The sequence below is a fragment of the Stenella coeruleoalba genome (assembly GCF_951394435.1).
Source record: "Stenella coeruleoalba genome assembly, chromosome: 17".
Taxonomy (NCBI): domain Eukaryota; kingdom Metazoa; phylum Chordata; class Mammalia; order Artiodactyla; family Delphinidae; genus Stenella; species Stenella coeruleoalba.
In genome coordinates, this window is record NC_137163.1 from 15763650 (window position 1) to 15787720 (window position 24071).

The 24071-nt window shown below is 51.9% G+C and overlaps 1 protein-coding gene across 3 annotated transcripts in view; it reads right to left on the reverse strand.

Moving 5' to 3' along the window:
* ZHX2 (zinc fingers and homeoboxes 2) overlaps nucleotides 1-22780 on the reverse strand; it is a 172368-nt gene extending 149588 nt beyond the window's left edge. For all 3 annotated transcript variants that reach the window (XM_079901873.1, XM_079901872.1, XM_079901871.1), the window contains exon 1: nucleotides 22376-22780. The gene's annotated coding sequence lies outside the window, so the exon portion shown is untranslated. The remainder of the gene's footprint in view (nucleotides 1-22375) is intronic.
* Between the last annotated feature and the right edge of the window lie 1291 nt (nucleotides 22781-24071).

Consider the following 24071-nt stretch of genomic DNA (forward strand, 5'->3'; position numbering starts at 1 on the left):
GGTCAAAGGAGAGTGAGGTCCCACCACCACTGTGGGACCCAGAAAAAAAAAAAAGAATCTGTGCCTCAGCTTTCCCGTCTGCCAAATGGGTCAAATAGTAATACTTACCCCATAAATATGGCTTAAATGAATTAATGGGTTTAGAACAGTGCTGGCCATAGTCGGCACACAGTAAACGTTAGTTCTTACTCCTTATTATCTTATGGGACAGCTACTCTGCTCCAGCTACCCCTCTCTTGAGTTCCAGTGGCCTCTTGCCCCTTCAGTTATAGGGGAGACAAAGCCTTCAGCTGTTGCTAACCCGGGGCTTCCGCAGGTCTTGTTGGCTCTGTTTAACCCTGCCCACCCCACTGTCAGTAGTCCATTCATTAGCTCCCCTTACCTCCTCATTACCTGCTGGGACCCTAACTCAGACACCTGTACATACTGTGTTCTAGGTAGTTTTCATGAACTTTCTCTAATGCTTTGCAACGCCCCTGTGAAAGATGCATTATTGTGCCCATTTCTAAAGATAGGAAAACTGAGGTTTAAAGTCCACCCAAGCCCCACAGTTAGGAAGTAGTTAAGCTGAGTTTCAGCTTCAGGCGTAGTGTTCATACCCAGGCCCGGCTTTAATGCCCAGTGAAAATGACACAGGCATCCCCGACATCCCCCAAGCTTACAGACAAGAGGTGAGGACAGTCTTGCAGAGATGACGACACTGATAGGAATAAGAACAGTGAACCTGACAAAAAACCAAGGGCATCCGGGATTGGAGTGTTAGTCAGAGACGGCTTCCCAGAGGAGGTGATATTAACCTGACTCATAAAGAGGGGGAGTTACTCTGGAGGGAGAGGTACTGGAAGGTGTAAAGGTCCAGAGGGAGGAGAGTCAGAGAGAAGGAGCTTCTTCAGGAGCTGCAAGAGTTCAAAAATCCTGGAGCAGAGAGCTCGAGGGGGAGGTAATGACGGGAGAGGGCTTTGGGCCCTGATGATGAAGAAGCATGGATGCTGAGCTGAGGGGCTGGGACTCAGACGTTTCAGTGCTGATGCTTGGACAGGAGGTGCTCTGCTCATCTGTCCACGATGGCCAGCTCGGTCAGGACAGAATGTCTTTCTATTTCAAACCTATCATGGAGCTCTGCATACAATTGGTGGCTCAGTGAATGAGACTGCAAAGTAACAGAGCGAACTCGAGTGGAGAGCTGTTCCTCTGACTCTGAGCAGACGCTGCCCATGCCCCGCCCACATCCCCCTGCCCTTCCCGCTCCAGTGCATGGTGGCCTGGCTTCCAACTGCCGACACCTGGGTTTTCTCGCTTGGGGGCTCTCCCTGGTTTCAGGCCCACTTTGCTTCCTGGGCGGCAGGCTGGAAGCACAGGAGAATCCGGGCCCTCAGGGAGCAGCCCACAGCCGCGGCTGATGGAAGCTGGTGAGAAAGTACCATACCTGTCTCAGCCAACAGGTGGCCGGAGGTCCCCGTGGGATTAAGTCTCAGCTGCCCACTGTGATAACTTCCTTGAAAATGCTCCATGTCTTGCTACCTTCTCATCCCCGTCTCACTTCCTGGCTCACCCACCAGTTTCCTTCACTTCTCAGATAAACAACGTGCGCCTGGATCTTTGTCTTGGGGTCTGCTTCTGGGGAACCCAGACTAAGACAGTCTGACTCTTGGTTTCACAGAATGAAAGAGCACAGAATAAAGGGTCTTCAGGGGTACGCTTTCAGGGGCAGAAAACACAGACTCAATGGCTGGGTAACGGCAGAAGTGGGATTGATTTTACGTGCCGGTTGTGTGCACAAGCAAATCCAGGATCCTGTGTTCTAGCCTCAGCTCTGGATGCAGCATCGTATGCTGGAAAGAATGTGGGCTTTTGAGAGAGGCAGACCTGGGTTTGAGTCCAGGCTGGGCCACACATAGGCAGGTGACCCCTATGGGAAGTTATGTAACACCTCAGTTTGCTCAGCTGGGAAATGGGGGCCACACCTACTGTGCATGGTTGATGATGTTCAAGTGTGAAAATGTAAGTAAAACACTTCATGGAGAGAAACTAGGTGCTTTTCTAGTGTCTTTTAAGGAACTGCTTATTCTATGCGCTAATTGCTGTCCACAGACCTCCAGTCCAGCAATGATCTCATGATACGGGCAACCCTGTGTCTTTGCATATTTGTGCCTCCCAGGGGACTGGAGGCGCCTAAAAGATGGGGGTCACGTTTTACTCAACTTTGCATCCCCTGCATTTAGCACCTCACCTGGCACAGAGCAAGCACTTCATGAATGTTTGTTGAATGAACGATAAAAATGAAAGAATCCCTACCAAAACCATCCACCGCTGACGATGGGTTTTCTGAGCATTTGTTCATTCGTGCAATCTCAGTTCTGAGTCCCCACTATGCACCAGACGCCCTTCTAACAACATAACTGTGGCCACGGAGCCATGTTCCTCCCTCAGGCGGCACCTCACCCTCCGGTAGGGAGAGAGCAGTGATCCTCAAGCCAGGCTGCCCAGCAGACGAAACTGGGAAGCTTTTTTTTTTTTTTTTTTTTTTTGCGGTACGCGGGCGTCTCACTGTTGTGGCCTCTCCCGCTGCGGAGCACAGGCTCCGGACGCGCAGGCTCAGCGGCCATGGCTCACGGGCCCAGCCACTCGGCGGCATGTGGGATCTTCCCAGACCGGGGCACGAACCCGTGTCCCCTGCATCGGCAGACGGACTCTCAACCACTGCGCCACCAGGGAAGCCCTGGGAAGCTTTTAAAATGAGCATGTCCCTAGACTCCAGAGATTCTAATTGAATTATTTGGGGGTAGGACTGGGCAGTGGGATTTTTAAAAAACTTCTCAGGTGAATATACTGTGCTGCTGGGCTGTGCACCAGACAGATCAAGTGAAGAAAAAGTAAGATCCTTTCAGAGAGTGAAGAAGGCCGAGATGAAGATAAAACAGAGGATGTGACTTAGCCAGTGGCTCTCAGTAGGGGGGGGGGGGAAGGATGGGACAATTCTGCCCCCATGGAGACATCTGGCAATATCTGGAGATGTTTTTGGAGGGAACTGGAGGGAAGGCGCTACCGGCATCTGGCGGGTCGAGGCCAGGGATGCTTCTGGGCACCCTGTGATGCACGGAACAGCCCTGCACAACAAAGACTCAGCCATCCCCAAGTGTCAGCAGTGGTGAGATCGAGAAATCCTGGTCTGGAGGGACGGGGAGCAGGGACCGCTCCAGGGAAGGCCTCCCCGTGGAGGTGACAGGAGGGCCGAGACCGAGCTCCAGCGCAAGTCCCTGGAGGAAGTGACGCGGAGCGCTGAGTGTGAGGTGGGCCCAGAGCCACCGTTACAGCTTCACACAGAAAGACACCAGATGGTTAAACCGCCAAGTCTGGCTCACGCCACCTACTAACCTAAGCGCGCTCCCACCTCTGCTCCGGGTGCCATTTGGGGGTTGCTTGCTGGGCGGGGAGGGGGAAGGGAGAGGGAAATCCGGTGGCTGTGCTTGGCTGCTTTCACTTTTAAGTGCCCACAGCCCTGAGTCCCCACCCCCTTCTTCCCAGGCTCAGAACCGGAAAGGGGGAAGGAGAGGGCGTTCATTCGGGCTGACCACTCAGAGTCCCGCCACCACCTGCAGGCTCACTTTGTCCTCTTCTCCTAAAGCATCTCCCGCTGCCACCCCCTGGTCCCCAAAAGCTCTAACTGGAGGGGAAGGGAGATTGCTTTGGAGACATGCTGCCAGCCTCCTGCAGCCCTGGAAGAAGTGATTTCCCAAGAGAAACAAGGATCCCCAGAGCCGTAAATAAACATGGCATTCCAGCGGCCGAGGGCTGGGAGGGCAGCCCGGCCAGCTCTGCCCCCCTCACCCTCACCGAGACGGCCCATTAACTTTTCCAGCAGGCGATGGGCCCCGAGAACCTGCCAGACCCCGTCCACCCGCCACGAGCCGCCCTTCTCTTTCCCTTTCTCGCTTCTTCCCTGTAAATCAGCCCCAGGCCCATTGCCTTGGGAGCTGCACACAGCAGCCTGCTTGCTCAACACCACGTGGGCTTTCCAAGGAAACGTCATACCAGTTCCGTGGGCAATTTCGCTGGAGAGACGAGTTCTTTTGTACAAGGCTTCCAGAAAGATCTGAGTCAACAGGCTCCTCTGAGGCAGCTGGGTGTCAGCAGGCCTCTGACAAGCAGCCCAACCTGCAGAAGTCCTGCCAGCCTGGAGCGGACAGAGCGAACCCATCCAACAGACCACTGGGAGGAAAAGTCACTCCAAGCCCATGAGGCCACGTCCACTTTACAAGCGGGGACACTGAAGCCAGAGAGGGGGCGAAGGACGCCCTCCAAGTCAGCAGGCAGTGGGTGGATGAGCTGGGAGACCCCAGGCCTCCTGACCCCCGCCTGTGTATAGAATTTCTTTCAGGACACATACTTATTCCAGAAGAGTGGAAAAGTTCCACGTCGACTCATTCAAACAGAAAGACAGAGATTGCCCAGAACTGGCAGCCATCTTCCTCCAAACGCGCATCTGGGGTCAGGAGGGCGCTACTGAGCACCTCTGCTTCCCTAGTCTACAGAGTTCTCATCTGAGCTGAAAACATTCCCCTGTGCTCCCAGAGTCCCCAGATGGAAGCCCCATGTCAAAATCCTGCTCATGAGGAAAGCTGTCAGACCCAACTTACGAAACTCCATCTCACAGGAAAGGGCATTATGGGAACTTTGCAGGAATACATTTAATTAAGTAATTATTTTACTAAAAATGATAATTTGCCCACTATGCCCTGAGAGTTTTATTCCAGATAGCCAGAATGAAGTAGCTAATTTGCAATAAATACACCCTCTCTGCAAACCCAGGAGCAGGAATTTTTCTGTGTGTTGTTATTTTCAACAAACACCACACAAACGTATAGTCTTTTCATTCGTTGAAAGCCTTGGTTTACAGGGTTGGAGGTCTATAGCACGGAACTTACAAAACAGACCATTAGACTTAACATATTTTTTTTTTTTTTTTTTGCGGTACGCGGGCCTCTCACTGTTGTGGCCTCTCCCGTTGTGGAGCACAGGCTCCGGACGTGCAGGCCCAGCGGCCGTGGCTCACGGGCCCAGCCGCTCCACGGCATGTGGGATCTTCCTGGACCGGGGCCCGAACCCGCGTCCCCTGCATCGGCAGGCGGACTCTCAACCACTGCGCCACCAGGAAAGCCCTTAACGTATGCTTTCTGCGTTAAAGTTGGATACAAATACCTTTGCATTGGCAAACAAAAGACTCACAAATATTAAACTTTCCAGCTGTGCTGTTTTAGCTCTGTTTGTGTGTGTGTGTGCACCTGTCTACACATGATATAACTTCCAGTTGTAGGTTTTTGTTTTGTTTTTATAAGTCTTTCAGGCAAACCTCCCACATGGTTTTGAAAGGAGGAAACAAAACAAAACAAAACACGTTCTTTGTTCTTTAGCTCCTGGATTTTAATAGGATTTTCATTCCCCCTCCCCCTTGGGAAAAGACTCTGCTCTTAAGTGACCACTAGCTATTCTCATGACTAACGCAAGCATTCACTGTTAACCTGCATTTAGGGTTACCGAGAGCATGTGGTGCAAAGATGTTTCATCCGTTGCCAGAACAAATGACCGAGTGCCAAATCTCCAACAGCTTGCCTCCTGGATGAGGGTCACTGTGGGTCCATTGGTGCTGCGTGCCTCAGGAATTCCACAAATATTTACTGAGCACAAGGGGTGGCCACAACAGCCCGGGGGGCTCACTGTGCTGTCTCCCTCCCACTGTTTTTGCAGAAGCCAAGGGTTGCAGGCCCAGCACCGGCTTCATCCATGGGCGTCTAGCAGAGCAGAAAAGCTGGCGGCCACCATGACCCTGGTAACCGGTACCATGTGAACCCAGGACAGGGGAAGAGGGCAGCATGGGATGGGGCTGGGATGAAAGGGACCTAATGGTGACTAGTGTCGTCTGTCGTCAAGGTCACCTGAACTGCAAGATAGACAGACTCTAGCTGTACCAGACCAGCTAGGAAAAACCAAAAGCATTTTCTTTTTCTCTAAAGTAAATTCAATTGCTGTTATTCGTGCAAAGCAAAGGCAGAGGGCTGGTGGCATGCAGGTGGATGGGACTCTTCCAGAAGCTTGGAAAGAAGAAGCTGACTACACCTCAGGGTCCAGCGGGGTCATTGAGACTGAGAGTTTCTCATAATCAGAAAGACTGGGCACTGGCCTGCTCCCTCCTCGATGACCAGCACCACCACAACCAAGGCCTCTACTTCGTGGAGATAATCAAGTCACACCAGTATATTCTGGGCACCAAACCAGCTACAATATGTGAAGTTCACCAAAATGATATTTAATAGACTTCTTTGGATTTATATCTCTTCCACCTGTACCCCCCATCCCCCAGTATGAAATGATTAGCTTGGTCAGAGAACTCGGCATGAAATTCTAATACTGCAAATCAAACAAGAAAATAGTGAAGCCCAAGCGAAAAGCACAGGGCTCTAGCCCGGCTCCCATTGCTAGTACTTGACATCGTGTGTGTCCTTTACCTTCTGTGATGGAGGGAAGGCTGGCTGCAGCCTTCACCACCTCCCCATTCCCCCCCAAAACCTAGGAGTTGGGTGGGGAGAAGAACCTGTCAGCTCTCCTGCCCTGGGCGCTCTGGGGGGTGGAAAGGCATATGGGCAAGGTGTTAAGAGCTTAGAGAGGCGAAACACTGTATCCTTTTTTTTCTTTGGCTGCACTGCAGGTCATGCAGGGTTTTAGTTCCCCGACCAGGGATAGAACCTGGGATAGGACCTGTGCATGCTGCAGTGGAAGCGCGGGGCCCTAACCACTAGACCCACCAGGGAATTCCCAAAACACTGCATCCTTAACATTCCCGAATGTAAGTGTAGAGAGAGGCGCACTTTTTGCACCACTGATGCAGTTTGTTGTCCTGGAGCCAGCTTAGATATTGAAACCTTTTATAGTAGCAGAGGGGCCTTGGGCCTTTCACGCCCCAGGGAGAGCCTGGGTTTCCTCTCCTATAAAACCTCAGAGGGTTGGACTAGGTGATCTTGGAGGTTGACAATAATATTGGTTGGCTGACTGTTCAAGACAGGAACTATGCAAAGGTGATAACCAACAAACGCTTGGCTGGTTAATTATGGGATACGTTGGTTGAAGAGGCTCCTTATTTTCCGAGTAGAGCTCAGGGGCCACGTGCAATGTTTTCAGAGTTAAGATTCAAACACAGGACCATTCCTGGGCAGGGTGCTGGGATCAAGGTTCTTAAGTTACTTTGCAAGGTCATTTAAAAAATGTAGAAAGTTCCATAGAGAAAGAAACATATCTAGACTGAAGCAGCATCTTGTTCACCACTGTAGCATTTAGCAGGGTGCCTGTAGTAGGAGGTGGAACACTTCTTGTATGAATCAACAAAGTGTCCAACACTCAGAACACTTCTGACACTCCCCCCACCCCCGGAACGTATAGGCATAGCTGAATCCACAAAAACCTTTCAACTACTTACCTTAATGGCACTAGTATTTAATCCCTGGCCTTTTCTGCATCCCCTACCTACTCCCAACCTCACAAATCAAGTGTTGGGTTTAGAATCAGCTAGACCTGCCAGGGAAGCCGAGCTCTGCCCCTTCCTAGCTGTGTTCCTTCACCTCGCTGAGCCTCAGTTTCCTCATTTATTACATGCAAATAATCAGGCCTCTCTCAGGAGGAAAGGAACGGTCAGGCCGTCCGAGGGCAGGTGGGTGGAATATATAAATGAATCCACTAGTGCTGAGACTCCACCTGGCACAGTGCACACTTGCTTGTGGTCAATGCCAGCCATTAGAGTTACTCCTGTGCTCAGCGTCATTGGTGCTTGGCAGTGATTAGGGCCTCATAAAATTTTAATTTCCTTTATGGCTGCTCGAGGCAGGACCAGACTGGAATGGTACTCTACAAAATGTAAGAAAGGTAAAAATGCTGCAAAAAATTAACTTGCACATTTGATGGTCTTTCGGATCCTCAGGACCCCTTCCCCACATACCACTGGGCAGGACAACTGGACACTGTCCTTAGAGCAAAAAGTGACGCTGGACTAAGTGGCAGGAAGTTTTATTCAGATCTGGGCTTTGCCACTGGTCCTCTTCACTCCCTGAGACTCAGCGAGGCCGAGAAGCAGCACAGTCCGTCAGCCCAGGATGTGGCTGGATACACAGACATGTCCTACTCGACAGACATCCACGTGCTCCACCACGTTTTTCCAGGCTCCTTGCCATTAGGCTGGGTCATGTGAGCAGAAGTGACATGTTTAAAGAGTGTGTATGTGACCCTTTGATTTTGTTTTCCTCTTTAGCAGCCTGAAAGCCGATTCTTTGAAATGACGTGGCTAAAAAGTTTAGCCTGGGGACTTCCCTGGTGGAGCAGTGGATAAGACTCCGCGATCCCAGTGCAGGGGGCCCGGGTTCTATCCCTGGTCAGGGAACTAGATCCCGTATGCATGCCACAACTAAGAGTTCACATGCCACAACTAAGGAGCCCGCAAGACACAACTAAGACCCGGTGCAACCCAATAAATAAATAAATATTTAAAAAAAATTTAGCCTGCCTTATCCTTCAGTGAATTTCATGAAAGTAAAAAATAATCCTTGCTTGGTTAAGCCACTAGGATATCAGGGTTTACTTGTCACTGCATCATAGCTTAGCCTAAGCTGACTACTCCTACATCTTATTCAGTGCCTGTTCCAGAGGGTTTATGCATGTTTGTCACAGAATAGCCAGTTATTCTCTATTCCACACACACACACACACACACACACACGATTGTAATCTCATAGTCAATTGGCCATCTCTCTTGTGACAAGTGTTTTTTTTCTTTCCGCCCCAGAGGAAAAGTATTTGGCGCCAAAACTGTAAGAGGACAAGTATCTTGAGAATAAGAAGGTGTATTAGTGCCAGGAAGCACCTTCTAAGGGAAAGAGAAAAGATGCCTTTGTTACTCATTCTAGCCATGCAACCTTTTACATCAAAATAGTAAACTCTGTATCCCACTCGCTAAAGCACTTAACACAGAGTTTTAATAACCTTTAACTTACATGCCAGCTCTGCAATGTGGCAAGTACTGGGCTCTGATGTCACTTGGGCCTGCCTTTAAATCCAGTTAATTTCATAAAGCCTCAATTTCCTCATATGTAGAATGGGTATAAAAATTTCTACCAACTGGGGTTGTTGGGGGAATGAAGTAAAATAAGACAAGGTAGAGAATACAGTATGCTTGGTTCAATGGTTGGCATGCATCAGGCACTCAATCAACGTGTGTCCTTCTTTCCTATCACCTTTAGAGTTTGGTCTCAAGTTCAGACTTGGCCAAAAATAAAAAAATAAAAAATTTACCATTAGAATTGGTAGAAAGATTCTGCAATGCCACCTGTGATATTGCTCTGGGTGCCACACAGGAAGGTGGACCCAGTGTTCCCGGAAGGAAACAGAGGCTACAGCCAAGTCAGAGGGAGGAAGTAGACCCAGGATGCACACAGAGGCCAGATGTCCAGACAAGGTAGTGGGGCTGAGCCAGGGAGGCAGGCAGATCAGCAGAATCTGGCCCAGAGGCCCCAACCCTGGGACAAAGGCAGCCTGGGACGGAAGCCTCCTTGCTGGCTTCCTGTGACGAAATGGTCCAGTGACTGTCCTTCCAGGCACTGGCAAGGACCAGCCACCAGGGGCAGCAGCGGGCAGCAGCTCCTATTTAACTACCTCGTGCTGACCCAGAACACAGGCTCCCAAACAGGCTCTGGTGAAAGAATCATTTACTCATTTGTAGAACCATCCAGTCACTCGAGAGAGATGCTCATTTGGAACCTACTCAGTGGACCAGCCCTGGGAGGGTGCTGGGAACACGAAGACAAAGAGGACAGTCTCCCTTGGAGCGCAGGGGTGGTCCACAGCTTTTCACAGAGACAGATGTGCAAACAGATCAAAATCCGTGTGCTAAGATTTCTAAGTGGTTATTTCCATGGCATACTAGCCTCTCGGAGGGGAGAGCAAGTATCCCTCTAGCAGGAATGAGTAGATTTTGCTAAGTTTGGAGGATGAGTCTTCCGGGGAGAAGGACCTACGTGTGGAAAAGGAAAGAAAAGGGAGAGAGGATGGCACATGTGGGGTTTAGGGGTCAGCCTTGAATGGCTGAAGTGTGGGACACATGGCAGAGCAGAGGAAGAGGTTATGGCAAAATACGTCTGGTAGGTAGAGGTCGGCTCTCAAAGAGCTGCCATGCCAGGCTCAGGAATCTGGACTTGATTCTGTGGGTTAGAAGTTACTAAGCAGCAGTCCTTGGAATGGACAGGAAAGCTCACTTAAAATTTTTTGATTTTGGGTGCTTTAGACTGGATATATGCTTTCTCCTTTGACCCACTCCCCACCACTCCCTAATGTCCTACACTTGACCCCTTTACTTGTTTCTGCTACATGCAAGGCCCCTAAAAGCATTTGGGTTTATGACTCCTGGGCATGATCAGATTTCGTATTTTAGAACCACACGTCAGTGGCGTGGGGGCAGGGAGAGAATGGTGACAGATGCCACGACATATATTCCTTCCGATAACTTCCACCATCCCCCTCTTATTGAAAAAAACAGATGCAAAAAAATCAACTCTGGAAGAGTTCCTGTTCACTTCTGGGTAGTGAGGCCCATCATGACTCCCTCTTCCTATTTCAACACACACAGATTCTCTTTTATTCGATTCTGTTTATCAATTAAACAATGATTTATTGAGCCACCACTCAGCCAGAGCTAGGGGTTCAGGTGGCAGGGGCTGAGGGGGGGTGTGTGTGGGTTAAAGTGTATAGCCCTCATGTCCCGCAAGTCTGAGGTCTTGTCATGGTGTCAGAACACACCTGAGGCCACCGGGGAGGCACACGGTGACCCTGCAGCACGGACTGCCCGTGCTCAGTGTGCCAGCAGGTGTGTGGCAAGCACGGTGCGTGCGCAGGGCTGGGGAGGGCACCAGCCGGGAGGTCTGAATGCCTTCGGTCCTGTGGTGCTGCCGGCAAGCCGCCTTCCCCTGAGGCAAGACCGCTGAGCTTCAGTTATTAAGAGAGGTGGGTCCGCTTTAAGCCACGTGCAGAATCTACGTGGCCTCTGACCAAGCCGAGCACCATTTCTATCATTTTTGTAACTGAAACGTCTTCTGTACCCAGACATCTTGAAATTGATTCCCCAAATCTCCTCCCAGGATCAGTCAGTGCGCCCCTCTCCAACCCTGAGAGACCAGCAGGCTGAGGTGTTTACAGCCCAGGCTGCCGACAGGGCCCCTTCACCCAGCTGGGGAAAACCAGGGGACTGTCAACTCAGCACAAAGGACCCAAGGCCATTCCTTCCCTGGCTCACCTTGACCCCCACCAGTATTATCCACTAGGTCTTTTCTCAGTCTGGGAGCACAGGAATTGCACTCTGGCTTTGGAGGTAACAGAGCCAGACCTGGAGTGTCTACAGCCCGACCGGGGACACCCGTGAGTTGAAGGAGAGCTAGTGTTGGGCTCTGTGGACGGACCCACCATTCCCAGGACAGGCTTAGCAGGTCTGAGGAGGGCGCAGATGGCCAGTTTCCTTCATCTCTGGCCACTGCTTGGTCACTGGGTGACGGCTCTTCTGTGGGGTGGGGATGAGGCTCCCAGTCACAGATCCAAAGCATCAGGACATCCCTCAAACTCCCGTGCCTCAGAGGCAGCCTCCTGACACACAGGTCCGAGACTAGTGCCAGTCAGCACTTCTGAGGCACTGCCTGGGTGTCGGGCGCTGTGCTAAGTTCCTCACAGGTATTCAGGTTCCCCTGAAATCTGCACAGCAGCCCTGCGAGCAGGGATTCTGCCTCTGCAGGTCCAGCTAGGCTCGCTGTGTGTGGTTGCAAATGCACAAATTCTCCAGCCAGACTGAGGGCCCCTCCGGGGAAGGGGTGGTGTCTTGATTTTCTGTCCCCACCCTCGCTCCCATCCCCCCAACACGGAGCACAGTGCCCTACACACAAGGAGCAGGGTGGCTGCAGGGCCAGGGCAAGGGTGAGGTAAGGGGCAAACTAGGCACCCAGGATGTGAAATTTGAGGAGGCGTTTTTACTCTCTCTCAGGTGCCAAGCCTGCACTTGCTGACCTTGAGAGCAAACACTGTCTTAGGTTTCACACACTGGGTGCCTCACTTGCTAACCGGTCCTGGACCCGGGTAGGGAGCTGGTCAAACTGGTGTGTGTGTGTGTGAAGCCTGCTCCTCTGCTCTCTAACCCTGTGATTGACCTTCCCCCTTCAGTGCCTCAGTTTCCTCACCTGGAAAATGGACCTTATGACAATGCCAAGGGTTGGCGAAGATATGGAGGAATCAGAATCCCCATACGCTGCTGGCGGGATGTAAAATGGAAACAGCCAGGAGAACAGTTTGGAAGTTTCTCAAAAAGTTAAACACAAAACCCAGCAATTCCACTCCTAGAAATCTCCCTAAGAGATGAAAACACACGTCCACACAGAGACTGCACACGAATGTTCACAGCAGCATTATTACAATGGCTAAGACGTAGAAACAACCCAATTGCCCATCAGCAGGTCAATGGATAAACAAAACAGCCCATGACACCACTGTGGTATGATATGAATTGTGTCCTGCCCAAATTCTTTTGTTGAAGCCCTAACCCCAGAATGTGACTGTATCTGGAGTCAAGGCCTTTAAGGAGGTGATTAAGCGAAAACGAAGCTGTTAGGGTGGACCCTAGTCCAATCCGACGGGTATCCTTACAAGAAGAGGAAACTGAACACAAAAAGAGACACCAGGGAGGCACGTACACAGAGAAAAGACCATGTGAGGACACAGTAAGAGGGTGGCCTTCTCCAAGTCAAGGAGAGAGAACTCAACAGCAATCAAACCTGCAGACATGTTGAATCTGGACTTCCAGCCTCCAGAACTGTGAGATGTCTGTTCTTTAAGCCCCCCAGTCTGTGGTATTTGGCGCCGGCAGCCCCAGCACACTAATACATGTGGTCTAGCCATACGATGGAATATTACTTAGCCATGAAACAATGAAGTACTGACGCACGCTATAACATGGATGAACATCAAAAACATGCCAAGTGAAAGGAGCACATGAAAGACCCCGCGTTATACAATCCCTTCCATAGGAAACATCAGTAAAGGCGAATATATAAAGACAGAAAGTCTAATCCGTTGTCGCCGAGGGCTGTGGGAGAGAGGGTGGGAGATGGGGATGGACAGTGACTGTCAACGGGCACAGGACCTCTTTCTGGGGTGATGGAAATGTTCTGAAATTAGACTGTGGTGATGAATGCATACCTCTGTAAATACACAGAAAGTTAACTGTACACTTTAAATGGGTGCATTTGAAGGTATGTAAGTTGCTTCTCAAGCTATTTTTTTAAATTGTGACTAATGCTAATATCTATGCTACAGAGATGCACAGGGCCTGGCACTTGGGACTTCTTATTATACTCAAATAAGTATCTGTTGCTCAACTGAAAGTTGCCTAAAGTGCCTCATAGTTCCTTTAGTTTTATGGAGACCTTTGGGAAACTAAACTGGGCTGCCACCTGTGATTCTGTGTCCCTAAGTGACCTGTCCCGGCCCACACAGGACTCCCCAATCAGCGACTTCTAGCTGAGGCATGCCTGCCTGATGTGGCTAAAGCTGATCCGGTCTGGGATTGCACAGACCTGTGCTGGAGTTCCGGCTCTGCCCTTCCCACTATCTGCTTGGCAGGATTGCCACACAAATGACCTGGGCTATGGTGTTGAGGGTGTGTGGGGCCTACACACAGTTGACATTCAATACCTTGGGAAAACCCCCCACGCGTAAGAAGGCCCTTTGTCAGGCCCTGAATGCACACCCATCCTTGTGTCATCCTCAGTGCCGGCTGGTGACTCCGCCCTCTGCGCTAATCAGTGGGGGAGGGGCCCCAGCCCTCTCGCTGGAGCTGCAGGTGCAGAGGGTGGGAGAGGCTGCATGCGGCCCTGCCTTAGGAGCATCAGGTGTGGTGTAGGATTGCCTGACTTGCAGAGACCTTGGACAAAGGGCTTCCCCACTCTGTGCTTCTTCATCTGTGAAATTGGGATAACAGAGTCCTCATAGCTCCTAGAAGCGCTGTGAGCTAACCCACAAAAGGCACTCAGCTTTGCGCCTGTGATGTCAGAAAGCTAAGCGCCAAATGACCGTGAACTTCCTGAGAGCAGGGACGTTCTTTTCTTCCTCTGGTAGGTGCTCAGTGAGTGTGTGCTGATTGGACAGAAAAACAGAAGGGGGGAGGGAAGGTACTGTGATGGGGCTGGCTGGTCAGGGGAGTCCGAAGGAGACAGAGGGCCTTGAGTTAGATTGTACAGAAGAGGGAAAGCCATACACTGCCATAGGATCCTGTAACCTGAGGCCAATTCCCTTATTGCTCCGAGCCTCAGTTCCCCTAAGCTTGATGAGGCGATCCCTCAACTTTCTTCCTGCTAGAACACTCCTTGAGCCTATTAATGCACCATTAATAATCAATTAATAATTATTATAATTAATAATAATTGATAATAATGCTATTATTCTCATCCCCCCATCGTCCCCCTCCGGGGATGCCAGAGGACATTAGACTTTCTACCTGGAGACCCATAAATCCCATTTCTAAAAGTGCCGGAGTCAGGCCACGTCCCATTTCAGTGTCGACTCCTGCCCTCTGTCTTCGGAGGGTCTACCATTAACCCACCAGTGATCCAGACCGTTTCTACTCTTCGGCTCCGTGGGCCCAGGAACCTTTGCTCTTGGAAACAATGTGAAGTCTTCCAGCTCTCCTGAGCTGTGTGGCTCTGGTAGAAATTCACTGCCTGCTCAGAATCAATTAAATTCCAGGCCGTTCTACAGGATAACGCGATCTTGGCACTCCGTTAGGGCAGGTTAGGTGAGGCCCTGTTCCTCTCCGCTCCTGCCTGGAGCCACCAGCATCCCTTCCCCTCGATTTCTTGGCCGGCGGGGGGGGGGGGGGGGGGGGGGGGGGGCAGTCTCTTCTTCCAGCTTCTAGCTGTGAGTCCATATCTCCCCTCCTCCAGCCTCTGTCATTCTGGCCTTTCCTTACCCCCTCTGGGCCACCACCCACCCTAAACACCTTGGCCGTGACATCCAGCTCTGACCAGGCTAGGTACAAGTCCCTTAAAGGTGCTGTTTCCAAAAAGACAAGAGTGCAATGCAAAGCAAAATAGTTTCTAAAAGTCCTCCTGCACAGGCCAGGGAGGTTCCGTGGGGGCTCCGGGTACACACAGGGGCTAAGGGAGCCTGAGATGGCTTTTTCGTTCGAGCAGTTCGGCCCAGTCTCATATTTTGAAAACAGCGGGAAAAGTAATGCCAGCTGAAAGGAGTTTTCTGTGTGCTATTTAACTAAATGGCCCTGCAGCTGGAGAGAAGCACGGGCAGACGTGTAATGATTCAAGGGCTCCCAGTTAACAATGATCCTCTTTTATCGTATAAAGACAGCGACGCAGCCATTCTCCTCCCTCCCAATGCCGGCTCTCTCTACCTGCTTCCCCCACTGGCTGGCATGGCTGTTCAGCGTCCGGAAAGTAGCACCCGGCTTCTCCTCCCACCGTCTCCAACTCTGCAGCTTTCAGCCCACTGGGATTCCTTTTCTCGCTGGAGCCAGGGAGGAGAGGGTGGAGAGGGTGCCGTGCTCCCTAGAGAATGTTCTGGTAGAGACACTGATAGAGGCTGTCTTGGGGGTGGGGTGTGGGGGCTAAGGATAACAGGCACAGATCTGTTTTGACTAAAGGCACGAACACATGCACGCAAGCCTGTGTGCACTCACCCCTACACTCCTTTAGCAGAAAAGCTGTCAGACTGTCCAGAAGCTCATTCTAAAAGTGTCCCTTCTCCCGCCATTATTCTTCCAGGCTGGGGTGGAGCTGGCCTCCAGAACACTTCAGAAAGACCTGGCGATGACCAAGGGCGTCGGCTTTAGAATCAGACTGATGTGAGTTCGAATCTTGGCGACCTTCTCTCTGTGACCTTGAGCAAGCATCTGGGCGCTCTGAGCTGTGGCCTCCTGTCTTTAACAAGGGGCCCCGCCACGGCTCTCAATGTGTTCCTCAGGGTCACACTGAAGGACGCAGTGGAGAGGGAGCATTCAGCAGGGCGCCTGGCACAAGGTAGGTGCCCAGTTGTTGGAGGTTGTTGCTGCCCCGAGGATGGCGGCACTGTGTTTGTGGTGTGTCTGGGTGTGCAGGGAGATCTGTATTCATTCCACCTCATCAGCCAGAGTGGACAAGGCTGGGGTCTGTGGCAGGGCGGAGATGGCGGTCGAGGGGGGACACAAATGTCAGCCCTGCTGAGGAGTGTTTTCCTTGAGGCTTTCTGCGACACTGATTTAAACCGTCACGTTGGCCCAGCCCATGCGTGCGCGCATGCGGCCTCCTCCGTGTAGATTCTGGTCCTTCCTTGGTTTTCTGCAGATGTTTTGGAGCCCAGAAGCTGCAGCTGCAGGCATCCAACCAGCCCAGAAGATCTCATTCATCTTTTTCTCTCTACCCTTCCTGACAGCAGGCTCCTTCTTTCTCCCACAGAGTCTGTTCTGGGCCCCCGACAGGGAGGATTCCCTCCCAGAGAAAGAGCTAATTCAGTTCGGCCACCCTCCAATGCCCCAGAGACACAGGAATCCACTCCCTGCCTGGGGCTTGACGGCAAATGGTTCGCAGGATTGGGCTGGTTTCCCCCTACCTGGTGAACCCAGAGTGGCTTTAAACCCAGGACAGTAAACCCAGCACACGCTTCCCATTTTTCCATCCCAAGCAAGCCTGTGCACCCCTAAAATATACTCTGAACCTCTTAGAACCGAAGTCAGTGAATGCCTGGGTCACACTCCTTAAGATCGATCCCCCATGAATCAAGAGCACAAGCGTTTCATTCACTGCAGGTTTTATGTGGTAAATACTGTTGCAGTGAAACATTGTGTAATACGATTTAATCTCTACTAAGTGTTTCTAGCACTAGGGGACCGGAGCTGGGCAGAAAGAGGAAGAAAGTGTGCAGAACTGTGGCTCTTAACACGTAAATTGTTCACCAGGGGGTAAGGAGAGGTGTCAGCAAGAAAACCGACTCTGGTCTTTTTTTTGACTCCATTTTAAAGTTTGGGTGGAACGTGATGGACCGTTGCCAAGACTGTTTATCTCCTTGGGGGCTTGTTACATGTGCATATGTGTCACACACACACACACACACACACACACACACACACACACACACACACCATTGCCAATCAATCCCTCTTAAGTGCATGACTTCAAGCACAGGAAGAGGAAACAGATTGGGGGTGGATGCTCTTAAAATGCCAACCTGTTCGATGTAGGGTAGGGGCGAGGAATCCAGAGGACTTTCTTTTTTTCAACTACAAATGAAACTACCTTGTCAATGCCAAAAACAATGCCCACTTTATTGTCTACCACAGGGTATGTGAGCAGCTAAGCATCCTTTCAGAACTGCGCTGTCTGGATTTGACCATGACACAGCACATTACAGTACCTGAAGACTGCACCAGGGTCCCCCTGTGATATTCAGGAAGAGATTTCCATGTCAGTAGTTGCTCAGACTTGCCACAAATGAGCATATATGTGTATGGAGGAGGGGGGGTAGGGAGGAGAATTGCAATGAGATGGGGACAGTTGGGGTCTCGAAATCTACGATAAGAATCCATGCATGTTAATTACCTCAAGGAGAGAAGAAAGTCACATCCTAGAGGTGGCGGCAGTGATTATGATGGCAGAGGAGATGATGGTGATAACAGGTAACGTTCACTGCGAATAATCCGCGTGTTAGGCGCTGTGCTAAGCTCTTTTATAAATCTCTTCTTAAGCTTCACAACAACCCAGAAGGCAGCTGCTGGAAGAATCTCCATTTTAGAGATGAGGAAACTGAGGTTTAAAGAGGTATGTAATAGCCTCAAATCATAAAGCTATTACTTGAGCAGAGAATCAGGGGTGTTGGTCCTTGCTGGAGGAATCCAGCGTGGGGAACCTGACCGGAGGCCCTCTGATAGCATCCCCTCCTTTAAAAGCAAAACTGAAGGGTCAGGACCAAAATTATTCTGCTGATGAGTGGTGGAGTTGCAGGTGGGGCCTGGGGAGTCCGAGGGTCAGGAAAAAAGCAAGCGTCACGTCTGGGGAGTAAACTGGTACCCTTCCCAGTGTATCCAGTTCCACTCACTGAGTTACTGCACAAGGAGAGCTAGTTACTTCCTGGTGACATCCGACTGACATCAGGTTAATTTTGGATTCCTATTGGCAGGACCTAAAAGAAAATCTCTCTCACTTTCTTAGTGTGCTGTCTTCTTTTTGCCCCAAGGCAGAACTGGTCCCCTGGTCTGAAACTTTCCAGAACTCATTTTAGTTCAAATAAGAACCAAGCTGATTCATCTCCGTAAGGCACACGGCTGTCAGTCTTACCTTCCAAACATCTGACGCTCCCTCCTCAGAAGCCTGCCATGGCTCCCCAGTACCTACAGATTAACAGCCAACCTCCTCTACGTCCATCCCCAAGTGTGGCGTCATCTCTTTGCACAACCTTCCCTGCATCCCCCTCTCCATCTCCCCAGAATACACACAGCTCTCAGGACGCGGTTTTAACTTCATCAGGAGTAACCTCCTCTTCTCATCTGAGGCCACTAACGCCTTATCTGCCAACTCAACAACCGTTTCTCCATTCACCCCTTCTGCCTTACATGCTGAACCCCAGTTTGCTCGTGGCAGTGATGTGCCTAACTAAAAACACGGCATTGCCCCGTCCTGGTAGGGTTGGGTGGCCATGTGGCACAGTTCTGGTTGAGCTAAGGGCAGAAGTTCCTGAGAGGGGTGTCCCTCTCCAAATGTAACAGGAAAGCCACACTAGGTAAATGCTCTTCGTGCCTCACTCATCCTACTTCCCCTTTCCTGGTGTGCAGGTGTGAGGCCTGGAGATGCAGTGGCCACCTTCCTACCACGAGGTGACAGACCTGGGGCCAAAGGCCTATACTCTACGGGTGGCAGAGTAGAAAGACAGAGCCTGGGTCCCCAGTGGTACAGCTGAGGCATGGTCCCACCCACTTTCTTGTTGTCTGACACAAATAAGCCCCCATCTGGTTAAGTCACCGGTGGGCAGGATTTCTGTTGCTAACAGGTGAGTTCAATGATACCCAACACACGGCCAGACATTGTTCTTCCTCAGTCATGGGTCAGTTCTGATGCTACCCCCTCTGGGAAATCCTCCATGGGTCCCTCAGAACACAAGAACTGCACCCTTCATTGTACTTCCACACTAGTTACTTTTCTCAATTCTAGTACCTATTTAATCCTGCTTTATTTGGCCTGCTGGCTGCTCAAATTCCTAGCGGGTAAGGGGTCTTGGTCTCACTGACGTCTCCATAGTGTCTGGAGCAGTGCTTTGCATCGAGGTTAGATAGCACCTCTAGAACGTCTGGAGCAGCACCTCTAGAACGTCTGGAGCAGTGCATTGTCTGCAAACGTGGAGTGTGCGTGTTCTGGGGTCTGGCATCTGCTCGCTAGCTGTTTGGTCTTGGGCAAGTTAGAGGACCTCTCCGTGCCCGTTTCCTCATCTATAAAAAGGAGAGGATGACAGTACTTTACCCCGCAGGGTTGTCACGAAGACAAAATAGTTTAATCCTAAGCACTTAGAATGGTCTCTGGCATATAAAATTGCTTCATGACTCTAGGCTTTTATTAGTGTGATGAATATTACAGTTGCGGAATGAACAAATAAATCAACACACAGCTGCTAAATGAATGAATTAAGAGATGAAAACTAGGAAAATTCCTGAGTTCGGACCACTGGGCCATGGTCACTGTTCCCTCTTTTCTGCCTTCGCTTTTCATTCTAACTACAACTTCCCATATCTGGGGAGCTGCTATACTGGAGTGTTGTAAGGCTTGGCTTCAAACATGGGATTTGATTTTTGCCATGCGGCTTTGGGTCAGTTTGTTTCACCTCTCTGAGCTTAAGTTTCTTCCCCACTAAGCTTGGGATAATAATAGTATTTATCTCATAGGGTTACGGTGAGAATTAAATGATAAAGCATGTAAAATACACAGCATTATGCCCGGCATACTGAAACAGTGTCAGCCATTGTCATCAAACACCGTCATTATTGTTTTTGTCAAATGCATGGCATCCCACTGAATCAATGGTCCTGGTGTGGATGGGACGCTTGGGGTGGGGTCACCTTTTGGCATGTCAAGGTACACTGCATTTACATTGGGAGAATACTTTTCTTGAGTGCCAACGAACATTTGTGGCATTTTGATTTTTTCCCTTTAAATGGGGATTAGCTAATATATCCGATTTACCCCAGAACGTTGGCCTCCAAATTTTCCCCTTAAAAGCTGTTAACTTCAAGTGGATCCTTAGTTGACACCAAACCTGGCCGCAAGGTACGCGTGCACATGAGAACAATCGCAAAGCAGTGTTTAAACGGCAATGATATTCCCACAGATCGCGGATCCAGTCATTGTCGGTGATGCATTTCAATCTTACTTGTAGATTTCCCGCCTTTGGCCTTAAAAGAAGATGTGTATACAGCTTGATATAACTTTCCCTTTAAACTGAAACCGTTATGTTAGCCCCATTCAAGCACTTGGCGGCTCCATTAATCTATTTTTACCATTAAACGTGCCATTTTACAAGATATTTATTCCACTTGGTTGTCATCCAAATGCTTTTTGACATCACTGCCCCGGGACTCAAGTTCTTTAACTGCCCTCATAAATAGAAAATCCCCTTTTGACGGAAATCTTGAAGAGCTCTCTGAACCTCACTCTCTCACTTCAACAGGCATTAATTTCTGCTCTACATAAAGGAGAGTGTGTGTGTGAGTGTGTGTGTGTGTGTGTATGTGTGTGTTTTAAGAGGGTAACTGTGGGAGGTCTGAGCGACCCAAGGGATGAAGGGGAGGGATGCCCGCTCCCCAAATCCTGCCCAGCTGGGCCTGCCTCAGACTTGGGGAGCTGCTAACTTAGAGGCAGAAGGCGATCATCAGGGAGCAGGTAGGACAGAACTCTAGGGCCCGAAGAGACTTGGAGATCCCTGGGGCCCAAGCTGGGCAGCGACACTTTCAAAGGGGAGGGGTCCAGGGAAAGTCATTATTTCCTCACCTTCCTCCTCCCTCACCTCCCAGACAAACAAAAGGCCATCGCGGCAATAGCTGAAGGCAGAGACCCCACTGGCTTTGAAGCCGATCCATCAGGTGGAAGCCTGAGCAAATCACAACTTGGCTTCCCCGGCAAGTTTTCTCCGCAGCCTAACACACCACCCTCCTCCTCCCGGTCGTGCGCCGCCGCCTCCCGAGCTCCGCACAGCGACGAGGCCGAGGGGACGGTGCTGTGATGCTCACTGGTTTCCAACTTTCCGCTCCTTTTCCAGCCTCCTGCAAAGCGGCTGGGAAAGGGGCAAGTTTGCAAAGGCGAAGATACCAAGTCCTGGGGACGCCACAAAGGAGCCGCAACACCAACAAAGATGAACCTCTCGTGGGGCAGACGAAAAGCGCCAGCTGCCGTTCCGGGGGGCGATCGTGGGCTTGGGCGGGCTGCGGGCGCGGGCCCGCGGGCGGCGGGCAGCCGGGCCCGGGGGTCCCCAGGGTCCCCCGCCGCCCCTCCCCACGCGGGTTTCCCGGCACCTGAGCGGGGCGTGGGGACAGCGACGCACTCCGGCCCGGCCCCCGGCAGGTAGCTCGGGCGGCCGCCCGCCCGCGCCGCGCGCCTGCTGCCTGCAGCCACCAGGAGCGCGGAGAGGAGAGGCAGCCTCAACCCACGGCGTCATGCTTCCTGCCACCACATTACGGCGAATCGTCACCGGGAGAGGGGAGAAGAGGGGAGAGCGGGGGAGGGAGGGGAGCACACACACGCAGCCCCCCGCCTGCCAAACCCCGCGGAGCCGGGGCCACGTCCCGGTGGAGTCCCCGCGGGACCGGCCCCGTTCGCACAAAGCGCCGCAGTTTGGCCAAGAAGGGAGGGAGCCGGCCACGAAATAAATAAATAAAAACAGAGTCGGGTCTACGTAACGCCCTGTCGAAAGCGGACGCCATATTTTTTTGTGGCTTATGTCGACATAGGGAAACGTAGACATGTTTTTCCTCCTCCTCCTCCTTCTCGGTCTGCCTCCCATTGATCCAAACTTGTAATCAAAACTCTTTAAAAAAAATCTCCCCCACCTCTGGATCCTCTGATCTCCTCCTACCCGCAAAAAGAGCCTGCACCCTCCCTCCCGCCCCCCCCCCTTCCAATCGCAAACCCGGCCAAGTCCCATTAACAACACATTTTCGGGAGCCGCGGCGGCGGCTGCGGCAGCGGTGGGAAAGTTGGGCTGGAGTGGCCGGTGCCCGGCGTGCGGGGCTTGGGGCCGGCGGCGCCGGGCGGGGGGTGCTCCGCGCCGGGGCGAAGTTTCTTACCTGCGCCGGGGCTGGGAACGCGGAGACCCGGGCTGGGAACGCGGAGACGCTGCACGGGCGTTCCAAAATGGAACTCTGCTGGCTCCCCCCACCTACTCCCCACTCCCCACCGGGCGCCCGGCTCGGGCTCCGTGGGAAAGAGGGGGAAAGCCAGCCTGCCAGACAGACAGACAGAAGAAGCCCCCGTTCGGAGAACAGTGGCCAAAATTTTTAGAAAGAAAGAAAAAAAAAAAAAAAAGAAGGGAAAAAAAAAGGGGAAAAAAATGTCTCGATCAGTGGGGAATCTACGCCAAAACCCACATGATCTGTAACGTCAGCATGCGTATTTGCATACGATACCACCACCCGAGCTGCCACCCGGGCTCGGGTTCCGCAGAAAGTTACAAAGTGAAATTCAGCCCCCTCCGGAGACGCCGGCGAAATGTCATTTTCAGGCGGGAGCCGGGGGGGAAGCTAGCCCGAAAGACGCTGGTTACTAGCCAAGGTTGGGGGGAGGGCAGTAAATTAACTTAAAAGTCTGAGCCCAGTAACGGACTCGGTGGAATTTCTGCGAGGGGCGGAGGGGGAGGCGCGAGCGAGATCATTGAATATTAAGCAGGACCCGGCGCGGCGGCCGCGGCCGAACCCTCCCGCTGCAATACCCATTTTCTTTATGAAAAGTTCAAGGTGTCACTGATGAGCTCAACAAACTGTTGATCTTGACCACGTGGAGTGGCGGACGGAGGGACCGCGGGGCTCGGCTGCTCGCCCTGAACCGGCGGCACCCGGGATCCCGCGTTCCTGCCGCAGCCCAAGGGGCAGCGCGAGGGTGGGGCTGCCGCGCGCCCCCGGCTCTGCCTGCTTTCTCCCGCCTTCGGACTCAAAGAAATAATAACTTAAAAAAAAATTTTTTTTTAAGTGAGACACATTTAACTCCTGGAATAGTAATGAGAGGGCTTGGGGTAGGGAGGGTAAGAAAGAGCCCCTCACTTATATAACGAGTCGAAATTAGATGACTTTTGCTGGAGAGATTCTGAGATTTCCGCTTGCGCCAGGTCTGAGGTTGGTTCAACATCCTCAAACTTTTCCCCTAAGAGCCAATAAACAAACAGACGCCCCGGGAGCTGACTTCAACTCTTGTCGGGCCAGCTTTCGCAGGGATTCTCAGACTTCGAGAAATGCACACCCCTGCGGCGCTCGCAGGGAAGTCCCTCGGAAGCGAGGCGGGTCTCTTTTGGAATTGGAACTCCGGCGTTCCTGGCGGGAGGGCATCCCTAACCGCCGCCGCCCCCCGGATCCCCTCCGGCGCCTGAGAGCAAAGGCGAGTCAGGATCTCGCCGCTCTTCGCCTGCGGCCTCTGCAACCGTGAGCTTGCGTTTGGGGCGCGGCGTTCCTGCAACAGCGCTCAGCTGCGGAGCTCTAAGGGATCTGGGATTCAGGGGACGCTTTGGAATCTCACGGAGAGCAACCTGTCTGCGCCGCCCGCTCCTGCCCGGATGGACCAGTTTCTCCTCCGTCGGCATCTCGGCGCGTTAGCATCTCCCAGGTGTGAGCTGAGCGTGAGCGCGCACGAGCCAAGCGGGGACAAGGGGATACTGTCTGGGGTCCACTTTTGACGTCCGAGCGCGGCGAGGAGACAACGGGAACCTGGGGCTGGGAGGCTCAGCGGAGTCCCCGCCTGCCCTGAAGATGAGCAGGGGCGGAGTGTCGGGGCTTC